Here is an 11,746-nt window from a genome sequence, read left to right as displayed (position 1 = left end):
ATTATTAATATTAATCGTTTAAGGTTGTGCACGTTTATCCAAAGTTGTTGCTGAGTGCATATGGAAGTGAATAAGATTCATCCGTATTTCAAATAGGGTATAAATCTGCTTCTAGAGGGGTTAATTTCCACTAGCGAAATTTAATCATTCTTACATCATCACAAGCTTTCAATAAACAGCAGTTCAGTCTTAATGATTAACTTTTTTACATTCATGATATGACATGTGGAGAACATTACATAACCCTACTGTCTTACAGGTTTTGAGTTTCTTTATTGGGCATGCTGTAATGATTTCAAGATTTCTTCTGGAAGATTTAGACTCTCTGACCACTATCAATCATCGCATTTGGGTTTATAAACATCAGCTGCCTAATAGAATAGCGGGCCGTGTTGGCAGGGAGATGGGCTTTGTGGAGCTGTATGACAATGTGCACATTGTAGAAACGATTAGCCAGCTCTTTTCCCTCGAATGTAATAGGCTAGAGCGGCTCATGTGCGAGGCACACATTTCACCCCCCCCCCCCCCCCGCCCCGCTTCCACTCCACCGCAAAGACCCCAAGCCCACAGCGCCTGAGGCAGGCTACTGAGTCAGCAGGAGGGAAAGGTGTCTGCACGTCTGTGGCATCAGAATGGAGAAAGGGAATGATTGCACAAAAAAAGAAGCCGATGATGAAGCAGGTTAAAGAGGAAGCATCATCACGTCTCCAATTCTTTCAAAATCCCTACCGCAGAGTTCTTAATTAATCAACGTGACCAAAGACACTTTGACACAATATATTACGCTCAAAGATTTTTCCCGGAGAATGTGAGCTTCGCCGGTGTTTGGCTGCGTCTCAGACAGTGGACACAGACAGAAGAATGCTGCAGAGAGTCACCATTGTGTGAGGAGAGTCAGAGGAATGCGGGCACACACGGACAGGACACCAATGAACACAAGCAGAGGCCGCCAGCCTCAAGAGGAGGCGTGGGCCAACGCAACCTACGATTGAACGGGACTTACTATTTGGAACTTGGATACGAAAGGAAAAAAAGAAACATTCTGAAAAGTTGATCAATAAGCATGCTTATCAAGCCATTTCAACCGATTTAGGAGGTGAAATTATTATTTTATTTTGAGTGCCAAACTTTTCCTTTTTAATGAAAATGAATATCGGCTCCAATGTGGGCCTTCTTGACCACTACGAATCGGTATCAGCCCTGGAAAAACACATCGGTCTGTTGCTACCCCTTTGCCTGAACAAATTTGAGGATTGGCTTCAGAAGAAATCCTGAGTGCCTGTCATAGATTAGATAGATACAAACGTGCATTTTCAAAGACGCACCGCTTAATCAGCCGCGCAAACATTTGCCGGCCTCAAACAAACACCGCTGATCAAGGAGCAAACTCTTTGCTCTCAATGATGATTTTTACTAATCTACAGCAACAGGTCGCTTTTGACCGCTAAAATCAGGAGAGCTCCAGTTTGTTTTTTTCGCGGTTGTTTTGCAACAGTAAGAGTTCAAAAGTGATGGTCGATGCAAGCGGGGCATCACGTGAGGCGCAGAGCAGTGATTTGGACGGAGGACAGGATGGACGAGGGGCTTCCTCTTTCACTTCCTATATGAGGAGCCGGTCAAGTGACTCTTTGTGAGAGCGTTATGCTTGTGTGTCGCAGGAAAACACAGCTTGGATGGCTGCGGTTTCCGCTCAGGATGTCCAGTCGTTTCTGGGCAGTTGTGACACTGTGAATCACGCCGTGATCGCACACGTCTCCGTCCACATTGCACGCACACGAATGTTACATTTGCGCATCATTAGTTTCGCTATTTAGACCGACACAACTTTATTTGAGTCAGAAAGTCTGTTTTTGTTACGAGTGCCACGATCGCAGCAACCGAGACCAAGACATGAGCTCGACCGGATCGTATCTGGACTGGGACGAGACGAAGACTTTTGGATGTCAAGACCTAGATTCAGAATGTCTTAAGAACAAGTACGGTCTTGAACGAACCCTGAAAGAACAAGAGACATTTCAAACATGTTCAAAATTTAACAAACACGAAAAACAATTAAGACTGTATGAGAACGTCTTAAGAACAATGGTTACCTTGAAACAACCCAGACCAAAAAAACTTCACTGACACTCGGCCTTCAATGGGGTCAGAGCTTTTATAGTTTTTTGTGTCACAAGGAAATTTTGTACATTAAACATATTTTTCGGCACGAAAAACAATTGAGACAGTTTCAGAATGTCTTCAAAACAAATTCGACTTTGAAGGAAACCTGACGTTACTGCGCATTTACTGCCTTCCTCAACACTCGCAAATGTTGGCATCTCGGTAGGCGAAGGGCTTAGGACTGTTTGAGAACTGTTGCAGAATGTATTAAGAACATCCCAAAAACAAGTGCGACCTTGAATACCATCTGACGAGATGCCACAAGAAGCCATGATAAATATATCATACCAAGACCTAGCAAAAACGCCTTCGATTCTCAGAAGAGCCTAACGCCCTTAAAAAGTGGTCTCCAAAGCAAGACCAATCTTGAGAACCACAAAACCCAACGAATAAGGTTTTGAAATGCATTTTTTACACTTCAGGGTAATTGTTTACCGGTTTCCACATCCTGGCCGATTCCTCAGTAATTATGAACATAATACAGGTAATGACTAATTTTATCACATGATGCGCTCTGTGAGATTCTAGCAAGCGGTTTAATATGTAGCCCTTCAACGACAATAAAGCTTGCGGTGTTATCTTGTTGGCTGCAATAAGGCTTCCTCGGCATGTGGTGTTCAGCCCGTTTATGCATGAACTCCTGGGGATCTGATAGGACGGACTGCTGATAAACAACTTGTCACGTTTCACTGGACACCACCGAGGCAACTTTGACAAAGTCCTGTCACATTACAGGCCCTGAACTTTTGTCCGAGAGCAAAGGCTGAACTTCTTGTAATGTAATAATTATACAGATTCCTCCCATCATGATACAACAACATTGGAGAGGAACATGGGTTTGAGTTATGTTTTTTTTTTTTTTCTATGGCTACATCTTTCCGCTTCATTATCGTGACACTGCAATTTTAAAGTGTACATGGGGCCGATCAATTTGGGGGTGGGGGGGGGGTGGGGGGGGGGGGGTTATCCAAGAAAGTTGAGCTCTTTCCCTTTCTTTCCCTGTTAGGATTTCCTGTTCTGTTTTATGGGGGTCATGCAGCTGGCAGGCGCCCTCCTGTTTCTGTCCATAATAATGACAGGCAACCATTAGTGCACAGTAGAAACGCGAGCCACAGAGGTTAACCCCCCCCCCCCCCTTCCTATCTTTAGTGCTGATAATTGTGTCTCTTAGTTTCGGTAAAGCAAAACTTCGCTGATTAAGGGTCACACTCAAGCATGCTGCAAACTGACGACTTCATCATTGCACTGTATCTTCTGTATCTTCTGTACACAACACTGACATCTAGGAAGTAACTTCTCGAGAGCTCAGCAGAAATATGTTTTATGCGGGGGTACGTGAAGGCACTTCAGGGGGTGTTTTGAGATTTTAACAGGGATTCTGCGGGTATCAGCAAATCTAATTTAGTATCATGAGAGGACTAGTACTGTATGGTTTTCTTTTCAAATCAAGAGCAAATTCATTGGAATATGAAGTAACCACTTGCTAAATTGTCATATATTGACTCATTACCAAAACGTTTTACGTTTTTATTTTGTCAAGCATTATACAGATGCGCATCGTCATTAGTGCCAAAACAAAACAGATGGTGTGACACGATCTACCTCCTGGACTTAATGAAAAAAAAAATCTATATAATATAATATAATTCACAGGGTCGTACAAAAATAAACTATCTCAGAAGAAATAGAAAAAGTCCACTTATTTAGCCATTTTCAGCAGGAAGTATTTTTTCTGTAATTAATTTGATGACCAAATATTTTTTTTTCCAATTACAACTAATTCTTTCCAAAACAAACATTTTTGAAAAAAACAAAACAAACAAAACATGTTGCCACTTGCAGTCAACTGAAAATAAAATCAGATGTGCACTCAAGTAACTCAGATGTCACATGACCAGCAGGTGAGCTGTGATTGGTTGTTACTGAGCCTTGAGCACCAGCGATGTCATTTTTGACTGAAAAATATAGTAAAGGTAATAATTGTACATGAAGAGCGGCACGGCGTGCACAGCACATCTGCCTCACAGTTCAGAGTCCCGAGTTCAATTCCAGGATGCTCAGGTCTCTGTGTGAAGTTTGCACTTTCTCCCCATGCCGTCCTGGGTTTCTCTCAGGCACTCTGGCTTCCTCCCATATTCCAAAAACATACATGGTAGGTGTATTGGACACACTAAATTTTCTGTAGGTGTGATTGGGTGCGTGAATGGTTGTTTGTCCCTGTGTACCCTGCGATTGGCCGGCAACCGGTCCAAGGGTGTTCCCCGCCTACTACCCACAGACAGCTGGGATAGGCGCCAGAAATCCTGGTGAGGATAAGCAGCTATAGAAAATGGATGGATGGATAATTGTAAATGAAAAATAATTTAGGTGTCAAGATGGAATATTAACTTTTTTTTTTACCGCGGAAAATGGCTGAAAACAGTAAGTGTACTGTCCCTTCAAGCAGTTCGTTCCCTTATTAATCTGTGTTGAGCATTACTGTAGAACCATAACACGGTTGACAAGACAACATGGCAGTGGTGTCATATGTTCTCGAGAAGTCTAAGAAGACTGCTTGAAACTGGGTGTGTCACGCTCCCACTAATGTGTCATGTTATCCTCTCTGTAGTGTCATAACTTGTCTCTCATGGCTCTTCAGAGGTGACTGTGAAACTTGAAGTCATGTTACCACTTTGCATACCGACAAATCCTTTCCACACCCATCCTTGGGTGGGATCACTTTTTGGGGGGGATTGGGGATCTATTTTTATTTACATTAAAGTGAAACCCAACTTGTTCTTGGTCAACAGGAAGTGTCCTTTTGACCAACAACAACTCAATCAAATACAGAATATCGTTTGTTTCAAATAGCAGGAAAGGAAGTTGAATGAAGATGTCTTTTCGCCTCAGGCATGAATGTTTATGACTAATAAAATAAAGGCAATATACCTGTTGATTTTAAAGTAGTTCAATTGTGTTCTTCCAATATTTTTCACACAAGACAAGATGATGACGCTTTCTGAGATGGAGAAAGTGAAACGTGCAAAGAAGTAGCCTCTGAGCAGTACTAACACGTTCAGGCTGTACACCAACAAATGCTGGTGACCTTTGACCCAAACCCAACTGCTCTGACCTGAGCCCACACACCGTCTGGTGTTAGACAACATTCAACTGTCTTAATAGTTGGCGAGACCCCTTATCTGTCTGTTTCCCGTACATGTTTACGCTGCTTTCAAAACAAATCAGAAAAACGACTGAAGCGTACACAATGATAAACTTGATTTGGATCTGTACCGTAAGGTATAGTTTTACACTGTACTTTAGGCTATAAGGCTAACTATAAGGCACATCTAAAAGCCTTGCATTTTCTCAATAACTCTATTAATGAAGTTTTACTGACTTATCTGATTGTTTTGTGGACATTCCCTTCAGCGCAGCGCCATCTAGTGGATGCATAACGCAACCCCAACTGTAGCTTCTATTCTATGTGCCTTATACTGCGGTGCACCCTGTATAGGAAAACAGTGTTAAAATAGGCCATTCATTGAAGGTGCGCCTTATAAGCCAGTGCTCCTTATAGTGTGGAAAATACAGTAATTAAGGATGTCCTTTGAGAAAAATGAAACTAAAATATCCATCCATAGCCACGACTGTTTCAAATGTGTTGAATTATATATCATCTAATCCAAAACAAAATAACAAAACAAAGGCATGTAACGTTTTACAAAGGAGCCACTATAATATAATTTAGCAATAAATGATTTCATGCTGCGATTCATTTGCTCTTAAATTGAAAAGAAAAAAGTTGTGTCCCTGTCACAGCTTTAAAAGCATTAAACTAGATTTGCTCATACCTGCAGGATCCCGCATCAAACATACCTCTGAATTGCCTTCACGCACTCCCATCACGCAGCCTCATTTGAGAACTACTGGCCTAATGAACTCACAAAAAGGTCAAAGAACTTTCCTGGTAGAGGTAAACACGCAGTTTATTAATATCATTGATTTATTTCCCTTAAGTTTATTGATGGGCCAAAGCCCCATAGCTGTACGCCTGACACAATTTGACTACGCTGGTGAAAAACATTTGCTCTCCGAGTGTCAGCTTCCAGTCTCTTTTGTGAATGTGAGGTCAAAAGGGCAGCGCAAGCGTGTGAGTGACAGCAGTAATGGCGCACGGGGCTATATTTAAATCCTCAGAGGAACACCCTTGACTCATGTGTGGACCCTTTTGTCCATACAACATTGTCAGCATCTATATGACTTTATGCCAGTTTTTTTTTTTAAGTACACTTGATTATGACATCTAGGACCGAAGGTGTGAAATGGGATTATTGTAACTTCAGTTTTCTCTTTAAAGAATCAATTGAATGAATTATTATGCCACCCCGTTGGATTAGTATTTATTGACGACTAAGAAAATGGAACCCCTTGCTGTGTTGTCAGGGTAGATGTGCTGTTGAACTGTGTTGATTCGTTCGCTGCTGCTGAGGCGTTTGTGAAAGCTGCCGGCGGCTGATTGGTGGAGGCGAAACTGGAAAGCTCAAGCATTGAACTTTCTCTCACAGGCAAAGCAGTTTATGAATTTGGAACATTTTTACCTAAGTTCTAACAAGCTCCAATCGCCTGACAGATCATTCAGGACTGTATCCTTCTGAGACCCAGTTTATTAATGTGTGTCCACTGTAGTGGACATTTGTTTTTGGTCTATTGTTTTCGATTCAGTCTACTCAATCCGAGTGTGCTCAGTAGAGCACGGGTGTCGAACGTACGGCCCGTGGGCTGTACGCGGCCCGCCAAGAGGTTTAACCCGGCCCGTGAAATGTTTTTCAAATCACCATTACTCCTGAGCCGGTTGCGCTAGCATCTTAATTCCAACAGGTTTTGAAATCAGGGCTGCGGATCTTTGTGGCGATACCGAATACATTACGGTAGCTGGCACAATTTCAAGTGTCGGGAGGATATAACAACTTGTCTTAATTGCTGTCAAACAAATCATAAAAGTTTTAATGGGGAATTAGCTATCGAGTATTTTTAGTACGTGTACGTGCATCTTCAAAATAAAAGCAAGACTGAAGATTTTCTGTCTTTTTAGTTTTTTGGCAGAATAAGCTTTATTTTGGAGTGGGCCTCGCCGCGTTTCAAGTATCTTCTTCTGTCATGCAGAGCGTTAACGATTGTTGCTGCACACTAATTAGCAGGTATCCAGGGCAAGATAAATATGCCCCAAGAATTTTTTTGAACTGAGCTAATCCAATTACTGGAGGTCTTATTTCACCCCTAAAGTTGAATATTCCTTTATCACGGATTTGTTGACTCGAAGGGGGCAGAAACCTGCTTAACAACTTACTGTTAACTCCTCAAAGAAATAAAAGGCGAATGACAAAAGTGTGTCAGTTATGCCTTCAGTCGTTGTGTTTTCAACGCAGCTCGCCTCCAGGGCTACTCGAAGACGCACACACCTATCTGCGCCGCTATCTCCACGGTATATCTGTGTCAGCAGCGGACTGAGACGGGATCATGAGAAATGGAGGCGATCCTGGTCCTCAGGCTCGCAGATAGGGGCTACGCGCTTCCACGTAAACAGGTTTTATGTGTCTGTGTGGATTTATCAGCTTTGGAAAGGTGGCGTGACAAGACTTCCCACAGGAGTGGCGACAGTGTTGTCATCCCACACTTTCCTCGCGCCTCATCTTACTTGATCACATGCTGCTTATCGCCGCTGCATCTACATGGCCAGTTTGTGGCAGGATTATGGGTTTCTGCGCACACGATTTTGACACAAATGTTTGATGGCGTCTTTTGGATGAGGTCGTGAATGATGATCTTCTCTAAGTTTTCAGATCCAGTATTGATGTTGCGTTTTTCTATTGTTTTGAGTAACTGAGGTATGTTATGATTTTTATAGCCGATACTTATACCGTATTAGGAGTCAATATATTTTCAGAAAAAAATTAAAATTTTGGCATCAAAATAAAAAACTAATATACAACACAAACTCCAACTTTGATCTATGTTGAAACCGGGATGTGCAAGGAACGATATCAAGTTCGATAGTAGTTCCCCGGAGTTTTAAATTGATTTATTATTGCCTATCGGACTTTTATAAAGAGCGAGGATGTTATTCATAAAAAAGGCCAAATATTTGCGGCAATCATTGGCCAAGCCGATAATTGATCCATACCGAGTTGATAAACAAACCCTTACTATGCAAACTCCAATCGCGATGAAGATGGGGCTGAATAAAAGCCGAACACAATGAATTACAAATCCTTTTTGGCCTGTATTCAATTCACCGCAAAGACAAGATATCGAATGTTCAAGCCGATGTTCTTCAATTAACCTTTGGCGCATCTTGCGGGAGTGCGGGAGGAAGCCGGAGTACCCCGAGAAAACCCACGCAAGCGCGAGCCCGAGCCGAGTTACGAACCCCGAATCCCAGAGGTGCGAAGCGAGCGTAGCAACCACAAATCCGAGCGTATTTCCGCACAATGCAAAGGCGCAGAGATCATTTTTCCTCGCCGGGACTTAATGAAGATGCAAATTCGGAGCAGAAAAAGCAGTGACGGCATCATAAAGGTGATGCCTCGGCTCCATTGTGAGGCGGCATCACAAAGAGAGCTTGACCTTGCCTTTTGCCTCTTGGCTGTCTGACAAAGCAATCCCCATGCTCCGGTGCAGCACGGCTGTCCTCTAAATGAAAGTAGCTGCGAGACGAAGGGCAAAGAGGCCTATGGAATATCAATGTGCAATGCTCTCACTTAAGATTAAAGCTTTGAATAGAACCCCGCGGAGTCGCTTGCCTAAGAAATGCTTGACATTTTACCCTTGCTGACTCGGGATAAAAAGGTGTCCTGCCCCACCGGTGGCATCACCTTCGCTAACTAGCCGCCCCATCCTTCAAATTCATTGCGGAGTTATTGACTTAGGCGACGGCCACACTTGGAACAAATAAGTAAAATGGATCCTCTTACTGGCGGAGAATGATAAGAATACCGAAATACCAAAAAGCGTGCGGCTCAGCACAATGACAAAGTAGAGAGGGGAAATATGAGGCCACTGCGATAAACCCTGTGAAAGAAATGTTCTACAGCAAGATGGCTGCATTCGGGGATGAAGAAAAAAAAATATGCATTGACAACATATATCTCACTGGCTGAAAATATGAGTCCTATCTGTGCGCCACTTTGTGCTGATACTGTCTTCAAGGTAGAAATACAAGACTGCGTCCACGTCCTCATCCAATGTACGATATACATTTTACAAAAAGAGAATAGAAAAACTTACTTACTATCATTAAATCTCATGCAGATTCAGTGATTACTATTTGAATTTTATCCTGTATTTTTGTTGGGCAGTAGCACTCAAATTGGGGTATGTAGAGGCAATTTCAGGTTCCTACAGGTTTATTTTCAAAATAAGAGCACATTAATTGGAAGATGAATCAACCTTGCTATTTTGTGTTTTAGTGATTCATTGCAAAACGTTTAAGGCTTTTAGTTTCTTAAGTTCTAAATGGACCCATACTGCCTAAAATAAAATATAATAAAATAAAATATAATGCCTAAAATATACGTAGTGATACCGCTACAGATGTATAGATGTATAAATATGAGCTTACGTTGTCATTCACTACGTCACCGTAACGAGCTGAATGACGCGCAGAGAACGTAAAAGAGGAAACGGAAATGCAACGTGACCCGACAAATTAAAAGCATGCATTTCAAAATAAAGATAAAAACGTCACGAACTCTAACGCTTAAAGAATTCTCAACATAGTTATTAACTAATATTAACTAATATTAACTAATATTACTATTAATACCGTACTGTATAATGTACTTTTTTGCTCTTTTTCAATTTTTGTACATTTTTGCACATTTTCTAAATTATTTTTTATTTTTCCTGGAAAAAAACGCGAAGTACTGAGACCACGATATCTGAGACCACGAAGTAGGAGGGATCACTGTATATATATATATATATATATATATATATATATATATATATATATATATATATATATATATATATATATATATATATATATATATATATATATATATATATTTCTTTTGTTTTTTACTAGGGGCCAGTATCTTTGCTTCAGATTAAAACCAAAATATTACCTTGTTGTGCTGCACATTTCTTGACAAATATTTCTTGATATTATTTAAATACTATGTTTTCAAGGGAAAAATAACTAGCAGTTCTATTTAAACGATCCACTTCTGAGAAGAAATTATACAGCACTTTTGCTTTAACCCAACATATGAAAGGCCAGATGGGAGTCCGTGTATTTTAATGGTGCAATATCTTTGAGCGCAATAGAGAATGAGATTAAAATGTAGTCTATGGCGGTAACCCCGCTCGTGATAAACAGAATTCCACATCACGCTCCAACTCCGCAGTTAACTGAATCAATGCAATTCCACTTGTGCTGATCTTGCAAACTGAAACCCTTCCCCCATCCTCCCTCCCTCTCTCTCTCTCTCTCTCTCTCTTTCGCACGCCCTCTGTCTCTCACACACACTCTCGCGGGGCAGTTCTAGTACCCATCGTAGCATATTAGCAGTTGAAGTCGTCACACAATCAAGACAAGGCAGAGTAGGAGACGTCAGGCCAATTTGTTTCCTTCTCGGCCTTCCATCACATTAGCAGGATGCCTATACCCTTGAGCTAAATCTAAGTTCACGCAGAGGGAGCTGGACCGCATTGTCAGCACCTTTTAGACGGCTGCTGACATGTAGCCACAGACTGACATGGAAAAAAAAAAAAAAAAAAAACACGATAGTTTGAAACGCAGTCCTACGGGTCTTCCTTTTTTTCTTGTGAGCTTGTAGTTCTTATCTTGAGGCAAGAGCAAGAAGTGAGAACAATTAACCCCAAAAAAGCGCAGTGAGTCAGAAGATTTCATCAAGTAGCGGAAAAAAGGACACTCATCAGGGTCGCGGCCTAAATGTGCTACGGCTCCTGCCCTCCCTCAGACGCAAGACAAATACAACTCAAAGCCAGTCAATAGTTCAATTATCTACATTTCCACTTTAATTAAACATATCATTAATCATTCAAGGACAAATTATAGCCGCCCCAATATCCATAAATCTAAGAGATTTGCCATAATCACCACTTGACCTCACTGAATTGACTGTAACCACTGTGGCTGTATTTCATTTGAATGTGCCTCAGTTAAGTTAAAACAGTTAGAAGGGAAAATACAATGGTAGTACTTACGTCTGACTTTTCTAACTGAATTCATGAATATATATGAATCCATCTTGCATCTCAATCTGAAGCTCCCTCCAGCTGCTGGCATTGTCTTTGTTCTTTGTTCAAAGTCTTTTCTTACAAGATGCTGCAAATGTTATCCTGCAAAAGCTGACCATGCTTGCTTTTATTAGAAAAAAAAAAATCAGACGTAAACCTGTATTTTGCTCTGAAGTTGCTCAAAGAGAGATGTGATGGCTATGCAAAATATGCAATAATTATTCCAAATGATTTTAGTGGTAAGCCATTACTATGGCAAGCTTACATCTTGACCTACTTAGGTGGACCTGCCGGGATACCTCCATACCAGTATTATTCTCTTAACTTTTGTGTAATATTT

This window comes from Hippichthys cyanospilos, chromosome 9 (assembly GCF_059441005.1).
Source record: "Hippichthys cyanospilos isolate Australia breed blue-spotted pipefish chromosome 9, RoL_Hcya_1.0, whole genome shotgun sequence".
NCBI lineage: Eukaryota > Metazoa > Chordata > Actinopteri > Syngnathiformes > Syngnathidae > Hippichthys > Hippichthys cyanospilos.
This window is presented reverse-complemented; position numbering follows the sequence as displayed.